Source organism: Hordeum vulgare, chromosome 7H (genome assembly GCF_904849725.1).
Source record: "Hordeum vulgare subsp. vulgare chromosome 7H, MorexV3_pseudomolecules_assembly, whole genome shotgun sequence".
NCBI classification, from domain to species: Eukaryota; Viridiplantae; Streptophyta; class Magnoliopsida; order Poales; family Poaceae; genus Hordeum; species Hordeum vulgare.
In genome coordinates this window covers 15851632-15856828 of record NC_058524.1, presented here as the reverse complement: position 1 = coordinate 15856828, position 5197 = coordinate 15851632, and positions in this window count along the sequence as shown.

Genomic DNA, 5197 nt, shown 5'->3' with positions numbered 1-5197 from the left:
TGATCACAACACCAGCGCCGGAGCCATTCAACATCTTAGACCCATCGAAGAACATTGTCCAATGAGCCGAGTAGATGTGGGTCGGTTTCTGTTGTTCTACCCATTCTGCTATAAAGTCAGCCAGGGCTTCAGACTTAATAGCTTTCTTGGCCTCGAACTTGATATCACAGTACAACATCTCCATTGCCCACTTCGCCACTCGGCCTGATGCGTCACGATTGTGGAGAATTTCCGACAACGGAGCATCAGAAACGACAGATACCGAGTGGTCTTGGAAATAATGAGCCACCTTCTTCGCAGTCATATAGATCCCATAGATAAGTTTTTGATAATGGGGATACCTCTGCTTGGAAGGAGTCAGGACTTCGGAGACGTAGTACACTGGTCGCTGAACTTTGAATGCTTTGCCTTCCTCTTCTCGCTCGACTGTAAGAACAGTACTGACGACTTGATTTGTAGCCGCGATATATAGAAGAAGGGGCTCTTTACTGAGCGGAGCAGTAAGAACCGGCTGGGTGGAAAGTAGGACTTTGAGGTCGTCGAATGCGACTTGGGCTTCATCTGTCCACTCGAAGGTATATGATTTCTTCATGAGTCGGTACAGAGGAAGTGCTTTTTCGCCGAGTCGACTGATGAACCTGCTCAAAGCCGCTAGGCAACCTGTGAGCCGTCGAACATCGTGTATTCTGACCGGCCTCTCCATTCGGACGATGGTCCCGATCTTTTCGGGGTTGACATCGATCCCCCGTTCAGAAACGAAGAAGCCGAGTAACTTTCCGCTGGGAACACCGAATGAACATTTGGCTGGGTTGAGCTTGATATCGTACCTACGAAGGTTGGCGAATGTTTCTGCCAAGTCAGTCAGTAGGTCGGAACCTTTGCGTGACTTGACTACGATATCATCCATATATGCTTCCACATTGCGACCGATCTGGTCGAGGAGACATTTTTGGATCATGCGCATAAAGGTAGCTCCTGCATTCTTCAGACCGAAAGGCATAGTGATGTAGCAGAAGCACCCAAATGGGGTGATGAAGGCTGTTTTTAACTCATCGGGACCATACAGACGGATCTGATGATAGCCCGAGTAGGCATCAAGAAATGACAAACGCTCGCATCCCGCAGTCGAATCGACAATTTGATCTATGCGGGGAGCGGAAAATGGTCTTTCGGGCAGACCTTATTGAGATGCTTGAAGTCGATGCACATTCGGAGAGACTTGTCCTTCTTGGGTACCATGACAACATTGGTGAGCCACTCGGAGTGGTGAACCTCGCGAATGAAGTTGGCGGCCAGCAGCTTGGCCACCTCTTCCCCGATTGCTTTCCTCTTGTGCGCGGCAGATCGGCGCAGGCGCTCTCGAACGGGCCTAGCAGTCGGATCCACGTGCAGTCGGTGCTCAGCCAACTCCCTGGGTACACCTGGCATGTCAGAGGGTTTCCATGCGAAGATGTCCCAGTTCTCACGGAGGAATTGGGTGAGCTCGGCTTCCTATTTAGGATCGAGGGTGGTGGAGATGTTCGTCGGGGCAGCAGAGTCGTCCGTCGGGTGGATGCTGACCTTCTTCGTCTCTCCCGCCGACTGGAATGCGGACTCAGAAGCTGGTTTCTTTGAGCGCATCAGGTCGGCGGGGTCGACTGTCTTCTTATACTCGTCGAGCTCGAGAACAGCCATCTGCTGGTCGGCGATTCTTGATCCTTGCTGCAGACACTCTTCGGCTCGCTGACGATTGCCCGTGTGGTGATCACGCCTTTCGGGCCTGGCATCTTCAGCTTCAAGTAGATGTAACACGGACGGGCCATGAAACGAGCATACGCCGGGCGGCCCAGGATTGCGTGGTAAGCACTCTGGAAGTCTACCACTTCGAATGTCAGCTTCTCCTTGCGGAAGTTCTTGTCGGAGCCGAAAACGACGTCCAACGCGATCTGGCCGAGTGACTTGGCCTTCCGTCCAGGGACGACTCCGTGAAACTGCATGCTGCGCTCGCTGAGTTTGGACATCGGAATGCCCATCCCCTTGAGTGTGTCAGCGTACATGATGGTCAAGCCTCTGCCGCCATCCATGAGGACTTTGCGCAGTCGGACTCCTTCCACCACCGGGTCGACGACCAGAGCCTGTCTCCCCGGAGTGGGTACATGTGCGGGATGATCTGACTGGTCGAAAGTGATCACAGTCTGAGACCATTTCAGGAACTTGGGACTGGTTGGAGTGGCCATGTTAACCTCTCTGTTCACCAGTTTCAGTCGACTCTTGCTTTCGATGTCAGCAACAATCATGAGGGTTGCATGGACTTGGGGGAACGGATCCTCCTTATCCTCCTCATCTTGTTCAGGATCCTTCTCACTCGGTTGACCCTCGCTAAACCCCTGGATCAGGAGACGACACTGTCGAGTGGTATGCTTTTCGTATATGGGCTTGCCTTCCTCGTCCATCTTCGTGTGAACCGGACAAGGCTGGTCCAGGATGGGATTGTTGAACGGCTTCTTCTTGGGGGTAAACTGCGCCTTCCCTTTGCCCTTGAACTTGGCATTGGTCACGGCTGCAACTTCTGCTTGCGGTGTGGGTGGAGCTTTCTGTTTCTGCTTCCGAGTGTTACCTCCGTCAACATCGCCGACTGTCTTGTGCTTGCCGCTCCGGATGCGGTCCTCTTCTTCGCCATTTGCATAGCGAGCCGCTATCTCCATCATCTTGCTCATGGAGATGTCGCCTGTTCGACCGAACTTTAGGTACAGCTCTCTGTACCGCACGCCTGCCTTGAAGGCGCAGACTGCTTGATGCTCGGTGACGTTCTCCACCGTGTGGTAGAGAGTTGTCCAACGCTGGATGAAGTCGCGTAGGGGCTCATTCGGCTTCTGGACACAGTGCTGGAGCTCCACAAGGCCTGCAGGGCGTTTGCACGTCCCTTCGAAGGTCCTGATGAACACTCGGGCCAGATCCGCCCAACTATAAATGCTCGAGGGGGCTAACTGGTTCAGCCACGCTCGTGCCGAGCCGTCGAGCATCAGAGGGAGGTGCTTCATAGCGACATGGTCGTCCCCTCCTCCGATCTGGACTACCACTCGGTAGTCATCTAGCCATGTTTCCGGCTTGGACTCTCGTGTAAACTTACTGATTCCCGCTGCCAATCGGAAGTTGGGCGGGATGTCAGCCGAGCGGATGGCTCGACTAAAACACTCGGGGCCGGACACGATGGCCCTGCTTTCACTCGAACGGTCCATATCATGACCATCACGGTGGGCTCGAGCCCTGTCGACTCTTCGCTGGGCGATACGTCCTCTCGCGTCGGGTCTTGGGTCGTAAGTGACTGAACGCCGATCATCATGATGTCGGGACCCATAGGGCCTACCCCGCGGAGGGGTGCGTGAGCGGCGGCGATCTTCATGAATCATGGAACGGCTGCCTCCTCTGTGGCGCTGATGGGATCCAGGGCTGTGAACCGACCGATGCGTGTTTGCGTGGACGGAACTATTGTAGATCCTGTTGTGCGACTCGGAGACTGCCGAATTGTGCTGTTGCGCCGTGTGCAACAGGGCTCGGATCTGCTCAATCCCCCTTCCTGCCTCCGAATCAGTCGGCTGGAGGGAATCGGCTATCCTGGCAGCCGCAGCCAAGTTGAGGAGGGGCGTGCGAAACAACTCCACGTTGCTCCACCGAGTGTGTTGACTGGCAGAACAGCGAGGTGGACGGCGCGCACCGGATGCTTCACCGACCTCGCGCTCGCTTCGACCAGCTTGACGGGGATCTTCATGGGAGTTGGCCATGTGTACTTCTGCTGCAGGCCCGCGACCCGCGTACTCGGAAAGAAACTCAGTCGGAACTGAGCCCGAGCGCTGGGAACGCGGGGCAACCACAACAGACTCCAGAACTGCCACTTGAGAAGACGCGATCTGACGCGCTCGGGCATGCTGCACCCAACGTTGGAGACGCGGACGGCGGGACCGCTTGCTGCGGCGCATGACGGAGGTGCAGGTCGACAACGGAGCCGATTGTTGGAGAATAAGAACGCCGCGGGCGCCGGCACGGAAGTGCATGGCCCCACGACGGGGAAGCGCCTCGATGTCGAGAGGCTCCTCCCGAAGCCATGCCGAATCGTCGACGGTGAAAGAGAGAGCGCCGAAGAAGATCTGGTGACCCATGCTCGAATCTCCACCGGTCGACATGACGAAAGGAAGTAGTCGCAAACTCGCCGGAAGTCGCTTAGACGCCTGCCCCACGGTGGGCGCCAACTGTCGTGGGTATAAGCCTGACAGTAGATGTGTAGGGTACGAATGAGATGGGCAGAGTCCTAGCTACGGCGAGGTTGTATAAGTTCAGGCCCCTCTGCGGTGGAGGTAACAGCCCTACGTCTCAGTGCTCTCGGAGCTTGTTGTCAAGTGGGTTATGGAATACAATGATTTTCTAACCCCTTTACCAGTGGGGGAGGGTGGCTTATATAGAGTGCGCTGCCCTCCACAACGGTTCTGATTCAGGGGCGGAGGAGTGGCGATTGAATGCGTACGTTACAGGTAACGGACGACCTAAATGCTATTAAATACATCTGGAAACGTACGACCGTTTCCCCCCACAGGGGTCACGATGTACCGAGTGGTATCCAGTCGGTCAGCTAGATACGCTCCGAATGTTACTCTCCGACTGGACGTCATCGAGGATCTGCTACCGACTGGATGATGGGGTTTCCTTAATTCAGTCGGAACTGACTAAGGCCCTTGTCCTTTGGGAGGGGTAGTCCTTGGGTAGGACCTATAGGGCAGGCTTATGACCCTACCCTAGGACTATAACCCCATCACCGGTCATGCTACCACATGAGATTAATGATAACATTAGTCCTGGTTCGAGCTGCCAGGACGCTGGTCGGGCCTCGATAGGCATATCAGTCCCGGTTCAGCTGGGACCTTTAGTCCCGCTTCCATACACCAAACGACACTAAAGGTCTTCGCTCCTCGCGCAACCCTTTTAGTCCTGATTGGTGTATGTAACCGGGACTGAATGTCATTTTTTAATCCCGGTTCTAGACACCAACCGGGACTAAAAACATTCCTATATATACGCCTGCCCACGTGGCCTTCTCTGTTTTTTGGTCGTAGGTGGTGGGAGGTGTGTGTTGTACTCCGTTCTCACTTCATATGCACTCGAGGTGTTCGATAAAAGGCCCGAGCAACACTTAATAAGCTTACTCCTCTATTTTTCCTCCAAGCTC